Genomic DNA, 20478 nt, shown 5'->3' with positions numbered 1-20478 from the left:
GACTGGCTGTCTTCTAATGAAGATTAGGAGACGGCCAGGCAACCTTGACTATGGCTGCCTATATAGTACAGATTTCTCTCTCTCGCTCTCTCTCTCTCTCGGCATGAATACCGCATTTATAATGCTTTAACGCGCTCATAATAGCAGTGCATACAATGTGCCGCTACCTAGCAAGAATGTGGCAATGATGTGTGTTATTTAAATGCATCAGACTCGCTTCTCACAACAGCAGTTTCCACAAAAGCGAGTGCTTTAAAATGGAGCGCTTGTCATTTCGAACTAAATTTTTATAGGCAACAAGTCGACTGATTTTTCATAAGCAGTGTTTTCGAAGGGTCTTTGACGCCTCATCACATCTAGCACAGCTAGGACATGAGGGGGCCAGCTAGTGGGTAAACCATAATGCTCACAATAAAAAAAACGGGCACATTAAAGGACAGCAAACAGCGCTAGTTTTTTTTTCCATTAGTTGTTTTTATTTTGTGCTGTGAGCGTTATTCTACGTATCTCGTGTTGTTTTCAAAACCAATGCATGAACACTTGATTCAGTATCGCTTTGGCACTGTGCCTGTTCTAGCTTGAAAACTAATACGCGCAGTAGCAAGCAAGCACCAGCAGAACAATACTAAGCACTGAAGGTCTGCACAGAATATACCACACACGCATGCTCAGGTTATCAGTTCCGTGCGATAATCACGTTTTTTTTTTTTTCCTTCAATGTTACGCAGGTAGCAGCTACGTTGAAAGAAAGAACCTCGGGCGATAAACAAACGCCAAGGCGACCGTAGCTGACTAGTGCGACCGCGCATTGCTTGCAACGGCTGCCTGCAGCAATCGCTGCCCATGAAAGCATCGAACTCAGCCGCCGAATGCGCCGACATGAAGGGCGATAGCGCAGAGAACGCACCCTGCACTCGGCCCCACCTCATTCGCGCATTTACCATGTGCTACGCCGTCACCGCAATCACAAGCCGAATGTGGTAGTACGTCGAGCTCTACGCCCCGATGCACACAATCATCTTCACCTCACAGTATTCGCCATATCGCAGCACGGCATTTGCTCGTGTGGTGATCTCTGGCACATTGCTGCAACGTGGCTTGTAGGATAGGAAGTGTAGAACTAGCGATGGCAAACTTCGTCCTCGATTCTTCAGGAGATGGGTCGGTGTCGTCGTGGTCGCTGTTTCTCCGACGAGGGCTTAGCACGCCGGCTTCACCCGTGAGCTGGCTGGCTCAGGACAGCACACAACGCGAAGCCGAGCGTTAGCAGACCGACGCTGCACTTGGTAAGGAAATCATCGTACTTGCGAACACTAAAGTAACCAGACACGACAACGTAACACGCGGGGATAGCATCCAAGTTGTGTGCGGAAGAAACTGGGGCGTCCATAAGGTCTCTTCGATTTGGCCTGCACTTTCTGCATGAGTTCAGGATGAGTTCAGCCAGTTCAGCGCAGGCGCCGCCACTGCAGAACCGGTCCTGCACTTTTGTCGTCTGCTTCTGCACCTCCTCCCTGGGAGGTGCAGGGAAAGCGTGAACTCATCCTGCACTCTCTGCACCGTCGGTAAATCGAAGAGAAAAGTGCAGGCGCCGCGCGCTGCACTCGAAAATCGAAGAGACGAGTGCTGCACTACCTGAATGAGTGCAGCGAGTGCAGTAAAATCGAAGAGACCTATAATAACACCCGGAAAAAGAAACTCGGCACACGGCACTGCGTCAACTGCATTGGCTGCATTCGGGCTCGAGGCGTGCGGACAATTTTAAAAGTTATCCGCGCGAGGCGTGCGGACAGTTTTAAAAATTATCCGCGCGAGGCGTGCGGACAGTTTTAAAAGTTATCCGCGCGAGGCGTGCGGACAGTTTTAAAAATAATCCGCGCGAGGCGTGCGGACAGTTTTAAAAGTTATCCGCGCGAGGCGTGCGGACAGTTTTAAAAATAATCCGCGCGAGGCGTGCGGATAGGGACAGCCAGCAAAGGTCTAGCTTTGCCTGTAGTGCCAGAAAAAGCGTAGTGGCGGCGTCGTGAACTACCCAGTACGCCCGCTTGATGGCGCTGTAAACACGGCTTTGTAAACATGGCGGATGCTTTTTGCACAGGCCGCTTGAGCTCCTTAATAACATGGCTGCCCTCGCACGGCGGCCGCCGGCTCGCTGCTCCACGGCCGGACTCGACTCTCCTCCTCCCGCGCGCGAAAGGGGCGTCGAGTCCGGCCGTGGCTGCTCCTGCTGGCTCCTGGCTGGCACGCTGGTCGCGTGTTTACTTGCGCCGCGCTAGTGAAGTGATGTTACGCCAGGTGACCAGATGGCCTCGACTGGCACAGACCACAGTGAGCAGCAAGTGAGAACAAATCGTTTATTGACATCCGCAAGTTTACAGAGGCCAGGACATCATTTCATTTCGATCGCTGCAATTGTACGTCGCTTTCGTGACAACATTTTTTTTTTTGCCATAACAACTCGTTCACTTGCGCTAAGATTTCGAACGAAGGGCACAAATGAAGTATTGACGGCGACAACGGTTTCCTTTGCACCGTCTTTCTAGCGGAGTGCATAACACTCACCTTCTGTTTGAAGAATCGAATATTCTGGCCCGACAGCTGCCTTCCGATGCGGAATTTCCCACATTTGTCATTCCACAAGCACTCAATTCTCGTGTTTTGCCAGTCCTCTCAACAACTGATGGACGCAAAAGCACATAACAGCAATAACAGTCACGAAACCGGTGCTCCGCGCACATTGAAACGGTCGGCCGTTGCAGCGGTTTCAATTTGAATTGGCGGCTTTGTGGTTGCGAATTCAGAAACAAGGTGGTGCACCAGTCGGCTGTTCGTAAAAAGTTGCGTACATTTTTGCTCAACGGATGTTTGATGCGGAACTTGTTAATAGTATTTTTAAATAACACATTGTAAGCGAACTGTGTGGGCTCTTTGAGTCACGGATGAATGTTTTGTATTCTATACCAAAAGTAACATTTTGCCTGCGCCGTCTGGTGGGCTTGATGGTCGAAAACAGCGCTTTAGGTTGGTCAAGGTTGGTCACGTGGGGCGTCGATTTTTACGCCGCCTATAGGGAAGACAGGGAACGTCCAAGCTTGCGAGCCCTGGTGCGGCGATGCGCCGTCGCTGCAGCAGACGGCGGAGGAAGCAAGGTAAATATAACTGGTAGCGAAGCTTCCATAGAAGCCCATACGTTCAGAAAATGGCGGCTCTTAAGCTGCTCATGGGGCTTAGCGCCATCTGTGTGAGGAGGGAACACTTCCGGCGGAACAAAAAATAAACAGGATGTGACGCAAGATCCGGTCAGAAAGTGACGTCATTTTGGTGGCATTAGCGGGAAAATTTGACTTCAAAATAGCCTTAGCAGGACTCTGATCGCTGAGGGCTCATGTCATTGCCATCTGACGCAAGTTGGCGAGCCCTTGGCGTGTGTGCTTCAAGTCAACGCCAGCTTATACTCGTGACTAGAGAAACGCACTTTAGCATACTGTCGTATGATTCGCCTCGGTGTTTATAAAAGCATCTTGCATCTTCTCTGAACCTTTATTCTGTATTCATGCCTTCCACTGCTGTATAAAAGCAATCAGTTGTTTATTTTGATTGCAGCGGGTGGCAAACGTACCCCCGCCCCCACCCCCCCGACCGGAATTTTTTTTCTGCCTTGGGATACAGACCCCAAAATGACACTTGACCACTCTCCCCGGCCCCCCTTTTATATAAAAAAAGTGTTCACTCCTTACCCCGATACCAATTTCTGCGCCACTGCTAAGTTTAATTGCGTCGCCCATACGCAGGTAGCTAGGCGTGCGTGCCTTAAGTATAGATCAAGGTTATATAATGCTTGCTCAGTTTGTGTACTTCTGTTCTAAGAGAAGAAATAACGCAAAGTCATGCTATAATCAAGACATTTGAATTTTATTCCAGGATGAACATAAAACAAATTTACCACACTGCACAAAATGAGCACGTATACAATAAGTACAAAATGTTCGTGGGCACTACATGCATTATGATTTTCCTTACGCGCTGAAAAATTGGCTTTACCCGTAACACATAGCATTATGAGCAATGAAAGCGTCAACAGCAGAACTACTTCGAAACAAGAGAAAAGAACTAGGCACTGCATCTTGACGTAGAAAACCGGGCCGCAGGAATGCCGATTCATGAAAGTGCAGCGAGCACACTGCAGCTGTCCCGGCGTCTTATCAAGTAGACAAGGGTTTCTACAGAAGTTCACTCAGCATTCACGCCTGCAATTTCCTGGTTGCATTATTAGGCAAGTGTCGCAACAGATAAGTAAAAAGAGAAAAAATGGATCAATGCAAACGAAGCGACGGCAGTATGTAAAAGCACATAGCAGGAAAGATCTGGCAGCAGCGCAGCACGGAGCAGCACAACACAGTACTGCGATGGAAATAATGCTTGCGCATACAAGTGCGGGACGCAACGAGCACTACAAGCGTTGTAATTCAATAGAGAAGACACTGAGATAGACAATTAAAGCGACTCGTTTAAATTCGAGTGGTACTACGCCGAGAAGTCCTAGAGTAATTGACACAACTTGCTCTGAGCCAGCCTGAGGTGAAATCAAGAGATAACTGTGACATAACAAAGCTTTAGACCCATTTTTTTCGAAGCACCACCACGTCCCCTTACACAACCCCCGTGCACATATTAACAGTACAATAGTTTCGCGTTACCTGTGGAAATGAGAGGAAAATGGTGCAGTAAAACGCCAGGTGTACGGGAGTTGCTGTTGCAACTTGTACAGCACATCGTTTCTGTAGGTACCAACGAAAGCGCTCCGCTCCAACCGTTGGCAGCATCGTCCCGTAGTTCACCGTGCCTGCCGGGCACGGTACTAAACGTGTTCACCGACGATACAACGCACCTCGCAAGTCCATGCACGGCAAAAATTAAGTTCACACCAAATTAACAAGGAAAAACGAATGCAAATGCGCACCACCAAAACACACGAGGGGCGTTTCCTAGCAGACGAACTTTAGGAGCGCCTTTCCGATCACTACAAGGACTGCATCACAAAGCAATGACATGTGCCATTCTTCAGAGGGCGCTACAAAAAAGGTTTTTGAGAATGAACAGCATTTTCATAAATTATTTATACACTGTGCCTAAATAAATGTGATTCAGAAATAAATATAGTTCGTAAAATATAATTGTTGTTTTATTGTTGAACAAAACTTGGTTTTTTGTTACTAGTGTTTGTTCCCTCCTCACCTAGTCGCGCTTCAATCGCCACTCCCATAAGCCCCCATGCTGATGTCGCTGGCAATAGGTTCTGAACCGCTTTTTGCCCGAACCTTCGCTACCATTTATATTTACCTTGGAGGAAGCTCCTTTGCCGGCATCGTCCGCGATGCATCTCGGGACTGCACGCCGGCGCACCGTCGACTCTCTCGGTGCGCGGCGGTGCAACCGAAAATTGCCCCGCGACGGTGCACCCCGGTTTATCGAGGACGGACGGTGCACACCGGTGCGGTTTATCGAGGATGAAAAGGCGCACCGGTGTGCCCCGGTGTGCACCGGTGCGGTTAATCGAGGATGCTATAAAAGACAATAAACTCAGGCTAAAAATAAATCTTGATACTGTAATATTAATGTGTCACTGCCAAAAATATATGTAATACTATTGAAGTAATAGCAATGTAATGCAATTACGCAATTTTTTTGTTGACGTACGTCACGTCCGTGGGGCGCAGCCATAGAGTTTCTTAGTAAACTCTATGGGCGCAGCAGCCAGTTCGGGGGGAATCGGCTCGGAAGCCCCGGGTTGCAGCAGACGCAGCCAAAGCGTTATATCCACCCATGCGTCATTTCCGGTTAAACATTTTGCTTACAAGCCAATAACTCCTTATTGTGGTGCTATAATATATAAAACTATAACTATTAAGCTTTAAAAAGCAAGCACAACGACAACATTTGTTAAAATAGAGCAAGTTTGTATCCTAACTTCCGGTTTTAACGACTGCAGTAGGTGAAGACTATATTTACCTTTTCTTGCTTCACAATAGGTTAAAATTGTTATGCGCAGAATTATTTAGCTTATTTTATGGAAAAAGTCGATTTGTTAGGCAGTTTTGAACAGTTTGGTTGGTGCAGTTCTCATGTTGGCCACAAAGGGCAGCGCGAGCGGTATAGTTTGCGCGGCGCGTTCAAAACTGTGCTGGAATTCGTGTGAACGTGTGAACGCAGTGTGCTCCTTATTCTGTCGTAGCTTTGTGATTTTTATAATTATACTGGGTATACTGTTATCTGGATCTGGTCGATGATATATAGACACAACCGCTGATCAATGGCGGGGGGAGGTCTAAGTAGCCACGGCCCACGTACGACCACTTTGCACTTGTAGTTTCAAAGCCAACACGTCGCGCCTAGCCATCTAGGATGGCTGTGCGCAACATACTCGCGAAAACAACGTGCAGGTGTACGGCAATTGGCGCAATAATGTCTATGTTTCCATAAATATCAGTAGAATAAAGTACTAGCACACGTATGCAGAAAAACTTCATTCGAAGTCTCTTTGGAAGCGTCATAAAAACGATCCTCTTTTTTCTTGTAAATTTAGGCGATCAAGGTGACTACCCGGCCTTTCTACCACTCAGCTATTGTAATTTCGTGACGTGCGTGCAGAAATCTGCTGGACGCCAGATGAGCGTTGTCAACCAACGCATCGATCGCCGATCGGGATCGGTGCACGTGAACTATCTTTATAAAGATAGTTTGAGGGCATATAAAGTATACTTACAAACATAACGCCTGAGATCAGCAGTTAGCAAAGTAACGGACAACCTATCTCGCAAGTGATCGCCTATCGCCTAACCGTGTCAACTCAGCAGTAATGGCGATAAAGAGGGATGTAGACCTAAAAATGCGAAAAGGGGAGGGGATGCTAATATATCTTAGTTATTTACGCCAATGGTGCCAAAAGGCGTAAATGTTACTTATTCACACCAATATTGATTATTACTGCGTTTTCTGGTGGCGGCGAGAAACTAAACGCGCACGTACACTGCAGCCTACGCAGCGTACGTGCGTAGGGCAGCGTACGTGCAGCGTACGTATCTAACTTTCGCAGTTTTCTTACAAACACTGTTCGTTATAAAAAAAAAGAAGCTAACGCTACACGTATATTCTTGGCTCTTATCTACGTAGTATATTATTACTAGCAGTTGTTTCCAGTTTCGAAATTTTACGAATTCAGGGGGGCAAAAATTGGGGTTTATACTGCGTCGATTCGGTCGTGGTGGGACAATCAAATCTTGATCGCAGCAAGGAAATATTGAATTGACCCGAGTAAAACGCGTAGCTTTATACACTAATGGGACTCCTAGACTTGATCGAAGCCACGGCCGTACCCAGAGGGGGGGGGGGGGGGGGGAGGGGGGGGGGGTTGGGGGGGTTCGAACCCCTCCCGAAATCTTTTCCAGGCAACACGTAAACAATACTTACTGTTGCCTTTAGCAAAACTACCCCCTTCCCGAAATTCATAACCCCCCTCCCCCCCCCCGAAAAAAAATTCTGGGTACGGCTCTGATCGAAGCAACTGATAAAATCAGACTAAACGAGGTTGAATTAACGATAGTTGACAGACTCTCCATCGTTATTTCAACCCAGGCCTACGCGTGGACCGCTAAAATTTAGTTTAATAAGCGGAAAATGGGACTGACAAAAAATACATGGCTTTGTATACCATTAGTCGGACCTCATAATTTAACTGAAATAAGTTAGCAGATATAATTAAGTTACATATCAAATAAAGAGAGTCGGCTACATTAAAGTTTGGAAGCAGCTAGTGGAGAAATGGGTTTTTATGAGTGCCGTATTTTAGAAATTTCTTTTCTAGTCCCGCATGGAAGAATTAATTACCAGCGACCTTTTGAGATGGCAGGATCACCGGGACAGCACAAGAAAGTGAGCTATGTTTCCTAACGCGCGCTTTTCCTTGCGACGTTTGACAAATGTTCGTATTATAATAAAACGAATATCGCCGGTTTATTTTTTAGTTAACGACAACGCCTGCACTGAGGGTTTATTAATAGCTTGTAGGAAGTGGTATAAAAGTATACTACTTTTCTCGGAAACCTGTGCTCGCGCGTTCTGGACGCTCTCGTGAGCCAAGGTGCACAACTAAAAAAATGCGCGCCAATCCACCCTGTGAAGGTGGTTGGAAAGCGAAGCTGTAAACGACACCTATAACGGTTACCCATGCAACGTCACTTGAATTCATACACGTGGCTCTCCAAAGAGCGAAACAAGAGACAAGTGAAATGCACTTAACCGCTCCCCTTATTACTTCATAGAGATATTCTTGGCTATGGTCAAATGAATGCATGATCCATGAATGGTGTTTGGTCGAGTTGTATTGGTAAAGCACGTGAGTGGAAACTTTTTTTTCATAAAATGAAAGGCTGCTCAAACACGGTGTTAGACGATCGGAGTTCTCCTCTGTCTCTGTCGCCGCCGATGGAGGCGATGAGATCGGCGGCAAAGACGGAGACGTGAGATTCCATTCGTTGGTTTGAGCTTAATGTAATTTTAAGTGCGAATGCACTTCTTAAGCGAGCCTGAATCGTCCGCCGCCGTAGTCCGCATAGCAACAGCTGCGGGTGCGCGCGCTCCTCGTCTTCCCTAGCAACGGGGGGAGATGGGCGCGCGCTGCCTGGCCGCTGACATTGCACATACCCACGTGGGGGATTGGCCAGGAATCGGGCGTGAGAAGGGCTAATGCACCCGCTTAAAGGAGTACTGACACGAAATTTCAAAGCTGAGATCCGCTCTAGCAATCAAGTACAACGAAAACACAAATAGGTGTCTGTGAATAAATGCATCTTTCTTTCTTTGAAGTTGTGTATGTGTGTGTGATCTCTCTTTCGCGAACATTACCGAACAGCGCAAATTCAACTCGTGCATTCGCACTTTCACATTCTTCCCCTCGGGGAAATGCGGGGATTTTTTTTTTTTTGGTAACTCCTAGCGCATGCGCAAGGCACGAACACGATGGCTACACGTGCCGTCGGTGGAGCGCACAGCGGCGCAAGAGTTCGCGTGACCCTATCACGTGCCATTAAAAGAGAACGCAAGGGGTAGATTTGCACATGTGCTCGGTGAGTGCACCGTCTGTCTCCCCGTCTCCGCGTGGGTTCGTGGCTGAATCGGTAAGAAGACGGGCTCTCGTTCCGTTCCTCTATTCGTTCCAGGTTCAATCCTGGCGGTGCCACCAATTTCTTTCATTTATTCGCGGGAGTTTTCTGCTGACACCAGCGGTCGCGGCGGAACCCTTGGGGGGTAGAAGTACAAAGCTCCGCTTTAAAAATATTTACGGGTGAGCATTTGATTGATGGCGGTGCAGTCAGTGCGTGCAATGCAATTCCGGTTGTGTGTAGGACTGCGTTGACGAACTGAATTCGCTTCCCTCCTCTTCGTCCATCCTTCTCGCCACTGCCCACTTTCGCCGAGACTTCAAACCGCGGACGGTGCCGTGCTTGTCTAAAAAGACGCCGAAGCACATACCACCACCCGGGTGCGCGCTTATGCCGGCGTAGACAAGAAATGCTTTCGCGTTAAAACAAAAATTGCAGAAATGTTATAGGTTACCGTTATTTCTGCTAGCTTAAAACTGAATGTTTAAGTTAACATAAGCTCGCTGTGACGCTTTAACAAAATGTAATGTTCATAAGCTGTTTCACTATAATGAAGAAAAAAAATCTTGTAATTCGTGGATATTTTAGTGCGAAAGCCTATCTCGGCTAGGTCGGCAAAAACACGCATCAGGCTGGCGCCAGGTTGGCGTGCGGATATCTGCAAAACGCGTAACCCTCGCCACGCGCTCAAGTCCCATTGGGTGCGACGCGTTCCATAACGCGTGCATCAGAAATCTCGCCCGAAGTCTCGATTAGCATCCAACTTAAATGAAGAGAGTGTTTCAGCCAGTGTTCCTAACATCTGGATTCAAGCAGTACGGATTATGCAAGTATCTGCATTGAGTCCGACGAGGGTAGGCAGAAGACCCGTCCACGGATATATACCGAAACACTTTCTTGCACTCCTCTCATACGAATGCGCGCTTAGAGATCTTCTGCAAATGTTATTGGGCATTATGGCGCGTTCGCTGGGAAATTACTCATGCTGTACATCATGCTTTCGAGAGCCCTCGAAAAAGAAAAAAAAAGAATCTAAGTCTTAACTTTAAAACAACGAACGTCATTCATTTGCCTAAAATCCTGTAGAATATGAGAGCAAACTCCTTGATTGTGTATTTTTGCCCTTATTAAGGCGCCCATGCATAGTTGCGGATTTTCAATCAGCACTGCAATGTCGGATTCTTCCGATACCTTACGAAAAAGTTCTCTATCCACGTTCCAAATGTCTTTTTTTTTTCAGGCAGTGGGCGCGCGTCCCATCCATTAAATTCTCATTGTAACATTATAATAAGTGTTGATTACAGCATTTCTGTATACGATGAATAAATCCGCGCTTGGGAGGCTACTTGGCTCTATATTCCCTATGCGGAAGTATTTTATTATTATTAGGCATAAAATGGTCAGGCCTTTCTACGGCCGGCTGCGCTTTGGCGACCATCAATAGGAGGAGGAGGCAAAACGTTAATTGAGAAAATAAAAAACGGTGGGTGGTACGAATAAAATTTAAAAACCCGCCCGCATCTTCCCACGGGGGGAACTCGAGTAAATGCGTCGCAGAGTGGTGGGGGTATCGCGTGAATGTTGCGTAATTGGGTATGGTTTGGGAATGCTTAATTGTTATTTCGTCTTTATTATTATTATTTATTGAATGAAGGAGAAGCGAAGGCAAGGAGTGTAAAGTTAAAGTCTGTCTTTATTGCTTGGTGCCGTCAAGCAAAGCGTCAAGTCAAGCGAAAGCCAAGCAAAGACGCCCTTGACTGAATTCCGAACGCGCGCTCCGCCGCTTATATACACACCGCCCGCGTTCGAGGGAGAGGAGTACGGGGGAGAGACGCGCATGCGCACACTTCCGTGCACAAGCGCGCGAACTTTTCACGCACTCACCAGCCCACCACGCCGTTATCACGTGTACACGCCCTGCCGCCGTTACTGTTGAGCGCGACGCAGTGCACGGGTAGCTACGACGCATGCGCGCACAGACGCGCCCCCCCCCGCACCGCCGCAGCTGTTGTCGAGAGCGACGGAGCGCACGGGGTACACGCGCTCCTCCCGCACCGCCGCACCTGTTGTTGAGAGCGAGGAGGGTACGGGGGAGAGACGCGCACCTGCGCCTCGACGCGACGCGCATGCGCAGTGAGCGTGTGGACGGCGCCGACAACATCGACGAGTGACATCGCGAGCCTAAGAAATGCTCCGCATTTAAAAAACCGCTCGGCGGCACGCACCGCATGCTGGCCTCAAAATATATATGCACTCCGGCGAAATTCACTTCAAGTTTCTTCTATTCTCCGCCAACAAAAAATTAAGAAATTTGTGCCATCGCGCACTCTGTGAAGGTGGACGACATGTGACACAATTTTTGGCTGCAGGAGGCATAGGGACCGGGCAGCTGGACGGGTGGCGCCACCACTTGGCGCTCCCATCGTCAGTGGAATGAGCCGGTGCATTGGACTACACAGCCTCCCGTTGTTGTTGTCGTGTTTGCTTCGGTGCTTTGTATGTTTTGGTGGCGTTGTGAGCAGACATGTGAGATGAAACGAAGTCTAAACAGATGTGTTGGGTTATTAGATGCAGTGATGACTACGTAAACTTGTCGGACGCGTCTAAAGTTGGGTATCGGCTGCAACGGCATGAGCGCTTTTTGCAGCGATCTGCGCTTGGCTCCACCCGTTCTGAGTACGAATAAAACTACTATTATTAGTATTATTTTCTTCTTAAATGCACTAACGGCTACGCAAACTTATTAGATGCTTGTAAGGTTTGAGAAGGGCTACATTGACACGAGCGCTTTTTGCAGCCCTCTGCGCCTGGCTCCGCGCGATCTAAGTAGGAATAAAACTATTAGCAATATTAGAATTCATTTCTACCACTTAAATTATCTTCACTGGTTTCAATGACTACGGTTTCCACGCCAGCCTTAGCGCTGGGATACCTCGGTACGTGTGCTTTAAATAGAAAGGTACCTGCATACGAGATGGATTACCGTGTAGCCGTAGAAATGTTGCGGTAGTTTACACTTTCTGTAACCGTGAGCTTTGTACCTTCGGTTTTGGTGAGCGACACTGTGACAGCATGGGAGCCTGAAAGCCGAAGTGGAAATCCCACATTTGTGGTGGTCATTTTATCAAGAGCCAAAGTTATTCACCAACTCAACAGCCCAAGCTACAAACCATCCCTCCTCCCCTTCCCGTTTTACCACCTGCGTAGAATAAAGGCTGGCGCCGATAGTTAAAAAATGTGGCAGTGTTACCGCCAGCTGGTGTTCTTTAATGCTTAAGTATTCTTTACAGAGTACCTAAAAAATCGTGTAATGCCTGGTGAAGACACCAAAAACGCGTGATTACTAGTTGCCTCAAATATGGGTGCATGAGCCCGAGTCCTCCACCACAGACACATTTCCGACACGCTGGAAAAGTTTAGATTTGGAGAGGGGGCATGGAAGTTGAAAATTAAACAGCAAAATCATTTAGCCCTCCGTCTAATGATTATGATGGTTGAACACAAAGTTTTCTTCGTGCGAAATCGAATGGGAAATGGTCAAAGTCAAAGGCGCTGCGATCAAAAGACCAAACTGCGCGCTGGTCAAATTCGACGCTTAATTAGTCAAAGTTTAAATACAGAAGGCAACCAAGGAAACCCATACGATAGAGCTTTGCGATAAACCATCATCGTCGTGCATGATTTTTCAAGCGTAGGTGGCAGCTTGTAAACCGACCGCAGCGTTCAGTTGTAAAGCTGAGTACTGGTTTCGGGCACCCTCCTGTCTTGCGTCCTTCAGCCACGCAGGAATTGGTTTTTGAAAAACCATTTACCAACTAGCCAGCAACCATTGCAATTCTTGTAAAGCAATGCTTCTCCACGACAAGCAATAACATTCTACTATCATGCGGTATTTATTCTATCAAGGATTCCCGATGACTGTAGTAAGAGCATTTCTGTGAAATTAAACACGTTTCAGCCGTAGGTAATGAAGTTACGGAAGCGTCGTCCGCCACAATTTCTGTTTTGAGGTAAATCTTCGAAGACACCCTCCAACTTTGTCTTTCGCTTGTGCACGACGTCGATGCCGTTTCGTCATCAACTGCCAAAGGCCAGCGCCGCAGCATTCCTGGATCGGTTGCACACACCGGCTTTGTGGGAGCATTTAGCGGCAATATACTCCTCGATTCGCGAAACTGCATGCAGGCATGAAACAATTGCATGAAGCAACGAACTTTCACTTCCAGCTTTACTTCCAGCTTGGCGCATTGAGCGTCGTCTGCTATTTGTAAATACTGAGTATGGGTGTAAATAAGTAAATAACACACATGACATGCCTCGTAAGCGTCACATCCACACTCAAGATTTACCGATCTGAAAAATGCACGTGGGGTTACGTACGCTTTGCAAGCCGCACCGCAGAAAAAACGACAGAAAGACATGCACAACTACGCTGCGCTGACCGCCACCGGCATTCCACTGACGAGCGGTTCGCCACGGGCGGCGCTGTTCGCTGAAACGACGGTGGTGCCATACAACGGCCGCCCGGTCCCTATACACCAACGAAGGTCGCGCAGGAGAAACGGACCTCATGTGGCCGCGAGCTATGCAAGATGACAGCTAATTTCGCTTTATTACTGCGTCCCAGTGCGGACGATTCCCGCCACCGCGGAGAGTTGGAGGAAAGTAGTCACGAATGTAAATGGAGCGCGGGGGAGAGAAGGGCACATGCGTTTTTGTTGACGGAGAACAAAAATACACGGAATCCTAGCCGTATACAGACAAAATAAAATTATTGCTAGAAAGTATGGGTCAATTGAGATCTCTGCTTGATTGACGTTGTTTATTTGCTGTAAATGACTAACTAGTTTGATTAGTCGTACGTGACCAAACCTTGACCCGATTGAAGGACGACCACATTGAAGAGTGCCATAAATTTTAGCATCATGTCAAGCAGTTTTGAAGTTACTGGCTAGCTCATACTTTTTATTGTGGCTTATTGGTTAAAATTAGTAATTTTATTAGTCATTACATCACTTTGTCCTCTTGTCCAGGGCTCCTTATTGTACAGCTTCAACATTTTAGGAAGTCAATAGGAATTGCCAAAACTGCTGTAAAATTAAGATTTTTATAAAATTGAGAAACACTTGACAATGACAAAGCTAAATTTATTCCGAAGCGGTAAAGTACGCATCCTGTGCTTTTATCATAAATTATCTCTGCCGTTATTTCAATGGTGCACTTTTTCCTAGTGCGATAGGTCTCAGTGCTATGAAAGGTTACTTTGAGACACACTCTGTTGCTTTTTGCGCTTATTTTATTCATAAGATGAGTCGCAAAATACAATAAACTTTTATTTACCAAAACTCAATGACACTGCTTTCTCCTCGTTGAGCGTGGATGTGTGGCTTTGGTATGGGCACGAAAAATACTCCACTCAGTGATGGGTCAGCAGGCACAACTGCATGTGTGAGGGTCCTCTCCTATCTGTCTAGGCATGCACTCTTTTGGCCCTGCTGCCTGATGCACGAGTCTTGCTCTGGCTTTGGATGTCCAAAGAAGGCACTGCTCTCACGCCTTTTGTACACCGTGCCAACTGTGCTCAGCACTCTAACCATTTAAGTGGTCACGTTTGCCCTGTTTAGCAGTGGCGTTGGCTACCCGTCTCTTATGTTGTCCACCAGTGTTGGCTGTCCATGGCTGTCATATTCAGCCTTTCCTTTTTTGCTCCCCTTCACCAGCTGTACACTCCATTTCACACGTGCAAGAGGTGACATGACTCAAAGCCCAAATGAGCCATCGAGATGGCGTGTCCCCGGTATTACAGCACAGGCAGGCGGTGAGCGGTGCTTCTACGTCACACCATTGGCATCTCCCTACCAATGTCGGCAGTGGCACAAAAGCAGCACCACCTCAGCCACGTGCTCCCTTTTAATCTGTACTGATCGCGTTCTAATGACGGATACATGGTAAAATTTTTTGCCAGCATGCTCCACCTATTGCTCACACGTAATGAATTTAAATTATCGATGTGGCTTGAGGACTATTTATTTTGCAAAAGTAGCATGCCAGTATACTCCATTTCATACATAGTGTGCAACACTGCCTAGGCTAAAGACTGTAATAGGAAAATTTCTGCAATGAGAAAAATGCTTGAACAATGAAAAAGTCTTCATATTAAAACATGCATGTTCTCAGCTTGTGTGTAACCTGACAAAAAAGTGAACAGTAGAACAGTGCCCCCAATTTTATTAATGCAACAAGTGTACATCACGCAGATGTCATACATTTCTGGGTATCACACATGTACTCCTACTGTAGACCAAAAAGAAGCCTTGGTGCTTGGCAGGGCTACGCCTGCAGACGGCCACGGCTGCGTGAACCTGCATGGAGATTAAAAGAAACATGGCAGTACATAGAAGAAATGTAGCAATTACTGGAATGAGATAAAACTCGCCTGCAATTATCTGCCACGCAATTTACAAAGAATGTCATGCACAATAAAACAGGTGCGTACGGGCAATAATACTATGGAGCAGCCTTTCTTGGTCCACGTGAACGCAGAGGTTAACACTGCAGCGAACCCACTTGTGGCTGCCAGGTGGACAATTTTGAATAGAGTGAAGGCCATTACAGGCACACAAGGAATGCATTATTATGAGAATTTGGTGTGCATACGATTCCTGCTACAAGCAAGGCCGGAGCACTGCAGTTGGTCGCTAGTGTTGCTTGTATAGCAAGCACCTGCCTAGAGATTACTGCACGAGGTGAATATCACAGAAAGTTGCCCTACGGCTGCCATTCACACAAGAACTGCGACACTTCACTGCTCAGTGAACACCCTATAGACTTCACTGAGCAGATTTTGCTACCCAGCAAAAGCCGGACACAGATTAAAATTTACCTGATTCATGCTCCCTTCCTTCCCCACTTCGGTTCAACAAAATCTCTTTCCCTTCCTTCCCCACTTCGGTTCAACAAAATCTCTTAAGTGTCTGTACAAAGTTAAGGCATAAAGTTGGGCTAGTTGGTTATCTGACTGCATTTTACTAGCGAAAAATAGACGCGGACGAAGAAGAAGTACACAGGACACTCGCTAGACCTTTGTACTTCTGTGTACTCGCTAGACCGTGTCCTGTGTACTTCTTCGTCCTCGTCTATTTTTTGCTAGTAAAATGCAGTCTGTACAAAGGGTAACTTCACTTCGCTGCTTAATTTATGTGTGCCTTGGATGGTCTGCCAGCATACACATTTTACTGTAAAAGGAAAATTTTCCAAGTGTATTACTTGAGCTAGAGAGGTGTAACTTTAGTTATTCATTGGTGGTGGTTGTGGTTTGCGACGGGAAAAGGAAAGGAAAGTCACTGGAAATATTTTGAGCTCGGCCAGGTGAGCTCCCTGCCGAGCTCAAAATATTTTCAGTGAATTTCCTTTCCTTTTCCCATCGCAAACCACAACCACCATATAGCCTTAGCCAGCACATTTATGTAATAAGTGGATAAACATACATCTTTAAGAGAAGCCTAACCTTATGTTTCATCAAGGCTCACCATCATGCCAGTTTGCCACATCTGAAACAAGTGGGCTCAACTTTATAGAAAAAAAAAAAAAAAAAATCCAAAACCAAACAAAAGAAACAATTACTAGACAGAGCTTGACAAAACAATACAGACAAACTTCATTAATTCAAGCTCTAAGGAGACGAAAAATTTGGTCGGTTATGATTATATGGGTTTTAATGACATACGGCCAACTGAAAGCAACGAGCACCAAAAATGAAACTTTGTTCAAATTAACCTGAGTTTGAACAAGCCAAGTACGTTTGATTAGTGGTACAGTGCACACACCAATATTACCACTTTCCTGCCCACGCCTGTTCAAATCGATAGCAGTTTATCAATGCTTTCAAGTTCAAATTTTGATATTTTTCCATTTGAATCTAGCGCTTTCCAAGCACGCACTAAGAGCTGGCTCCATCTACTGAGATATTTACTTCCTCTTCACTTTTGTTTTATTGCGAGGTGTCTATTTTTACAAAGCGCCGCCAGAGTTATGTGATGGGTGCCCTGAAGATAAGCAATGGCTAAGGCATCACCTGCAACCATGCCATGGAAACGCCGCCTTTCTAGTGATTCTGACAAGCCCACATGTGAACGTTTGGATGATATTAGGAGTGCTGACTCCGAGGACAATTCTTATTCATCGTATTTTTGCATGGAAAGCGAAAGTGTAGAACCAGCTGGGAACCTGGTACCCCTGTCAACACAAGCCCCAGAAAAAGAAAAAGCATGGAAACTAAATTGTGCTACAAACAAATAATTGGGCCAGAAAACCATGTTTTCTGCAAGCATGTGCAAACAACTTATGTTTCACAAGTTCGAGGAACTGCTTTCTCCAGAGGCATGAAATCCACTAGGGATAACTCTTTTTTTTTTTGTAGTTCAAGAAATTTTAGTTAGGGATGTCATATTTGCAGTACTGATGTTAATGCATTGGTACCTGTTCTCATACTAGAGAGTTTTAGTATAGCGGAAAGCACCACTTTAGCGCGCCCATAGCGTTAGCGGGCACGCTAACCGTAGCATAACGAGGCGCTATCCGTTTGCGATTGCGGCCTGCAAAACGTTAACGCTACAGCTAAAACGATATACTAAAACTCTCTATTGTCTCTTTTAAGATTAAAAACAGGAGTTTTACAGTGTTCCATGAGACAGACCATTTTAAACTTTTAACAATAACATCACAACTATATGAGTTCCTCAGAAATTATATTTTTCATAAACATATTAGGCATGACTTCACCTTTTTAAACAATATTTGATAATTCTCAATCTTTTCAACAATTTCACAAATCTAAATTTTGTTTGCGCAAACACGAACCGCTATGAACCATTATTTTTTTCGTTCCGGAGCTGAAACGGAACGGAACTTTTATTTATGAAACGAAACAGAAACCAGAATGAAAAACATTCAAAACACGACTTTCAAAGGGTTAAAAAAAGCTCCGCCACCTGACAGCGGATCACATAAACACCCGTGACATGCCTGTGACGGTCCGGCCGTCCGAGGCTTCTTCCTCTGGCCAGCCACGCAGCTGGAGAACCGGTCGAGCTCTCCTGCGAATGCTCCACCCATTTGCTGCCCCGTGCACACATAAAGCTTGTGCGCAGGCTTGCTCCTGAGCTGCTGGCCGCTCGCTGGATGGCTGCAACGTCATTTTAATGGCTGCGCTCTCCTCGATTTCGGTTTCAAAATCGCCAATTTTTGCTGACCGCTTGCAGCGTCCACGTGCGTATTTCAGCTGCTGTATTTTGCAAGCTTGGTTTCTTTTTCAGCAGACTATATGGGAATAGTGTTATCAAGAAGTCGAAATTTTGAGTGCAGTTGGACTTTAAAAGCAGTAGCAACTTTAGTAGCAGAAAAGGGGAGGTGGGCCATTGGTTCATTCTGCAGCCTACTGCAGAACATGGGCCAGACTATGGCAACTCAGATTACTTCAATACACTAGTTGCAATTGCACTTACCTAACCGCTGTGCTTGGTAAGGTGAACACCATCCACTTTAGCGGTGGCCATGGTTCTCCGGGGCCATCCAGGTGGATACAGCCTTTGGGGTACAGGTACTGCAACGATAGGTTTGTCTTCCAAGCATCACTGTTGCAAGCTTTCAGGTGATCCACAGTAAATGCCCAAATTGCCTTCATGCAGGCTCATCTAGCACGACAAGATGGCAGACAGCACAATTATGACACTCTGGTTGACGCTTACATTAGATATGAAAGTTCAGAACTTGTCAACGAGCATTGTTGTAACACCGAATGTTGGGCGAGTTGGTAAATCATCTTGAACGAAACACACACAGCGCTTGTGTTGTACATCCCTCCGTCTTTCGTCCTGTTGTTTTGCGCACTGTGTGTGTTTCTTTCAAGAGCATTGTTGAACGCTCTACAATGTTAGTCCCAACATGCAGCACTAAGTGTACAACATTCAGCCGTTGGGTGCAAAAGAATGCATTTACACATGCACTTGGCACTCGTCAGTAATGCACGTACATATCCTAGCCAGACTCCACTGCCACTGCCCAATAATTCAAAACTACCTTGATTAGGACGTAACTACTGTAACATAGCCCTAGCTCTCCCTCTCTTTCTTTCACACACGCATTGATGCAGTGTTGAAAGACTGTGCTGGGTATTCCAACACTGATAAACAAAATGCGTAATGATAGCACTTAATGGTGAACAGCGGTATGCTCTTTCTCCAGCTAAGAAAAATATTGCTTATGTGGTGACGGTTATTGACACCTGGGAACGGTCACGTCGTCAAGTCAGGCAGAGTTCGAGCGGACGTAGGAAGCCGGGGCTGAGGTTCGAGCTGTGCGAGGACACACTTCGTCTCCTTCCAAAAGCGCTGCATGGCACATAACCTTATCGGAAGATTGTCCACCAACAGGACATGACAGGACATAGCCACTGGAAAATTGTCCATCTGCTAATGTTCAGGTTCTTCGCTACACTTAGAAATATAAGAAATTGTGCATTTAAGGCTAGTCTTAGCCTGTGCAAAAAAGAAAAGAAAAAAAAAAAGCCTGTATAAATATGGATTTTAACTTATAGCCTCTGTACAGATAGTTGTTGGCGGCGGTACCTCGCCATGGATTGAACAGCGTTAAGACGGGACAAAGTGAAGCGAAACAACCACACGAGCTGACTAACCACTGTTTATTTTGGAAGGAAATATTTATAGGGGAACAAAGCGAGCATCGTTATCTGTGTGCACTTTGCGGCACGCGGAGAAACAGATCAAATAGGCTGTGGTAGTGCGTATCTAACATGAGTTGCAGTGTTTTGCAGGTGAAACGTGAACCTCTCCTATCTCGCCAAATATGCGATTTCTCTGCCCACCAGGGCCACGGACAGCGTGCTCATGCATATCTCACATGCGCGCTGGCCTCTGCGCGCCTTTTCGAGACAGGACTCAAAATCAGGCTTAAACAGATCGCAACTTTTCACGTGCTGGGCAAGCATGCTGCTGGTCGTTGATCGCCCTGTCTGACCAATGTATTATTGTGGGATGGTGGAACTTCGTATACGACTTCCTCGTCGCATTTGACAGAGGGTTTTGCCAGATTCTTAGTACAGCTCTTGCGCACTTTCTCTAGCTTAGCTCTTCTGCACAGCCCCCTCAGCTTTTGGTCGATGAGAAAAGCAGACGTACGGGATGACTGCTCTCCTTGTGCCCTTCTGGCGGGAGTTTTTTTGGAGCTGTATACAGTCAAACGCCACTACAACGAACGCTTCAACTACGAAATAGTCTGTACAAGGAAGCATGCCATATGGCCT

Source organism: Haemaphysalis longicornis, unplaced genomic scaffold (assembly GCF_048455015.1).
Source record: "Haemaphysalis longicornis isolate Haplotype H1 unplaced genomic scaffold, Haemaphysalis longicornis Haplotype H1 scaffold_10, whole genome shotgun sequence".
In the NCBI taxonomy this organism is placed as follows: domain Eukaryota; kingdom Metazoa; phylum Arthropoda; class Arachnida; order Ixodida; family Ixodidae; genus Haemaphysalis; species Haemaphysalis longicornis.
The sequence above is the reverse complement of the archived record's forward strand: the minus strand, read 5'-3'. Positions refer to the sequence as shown.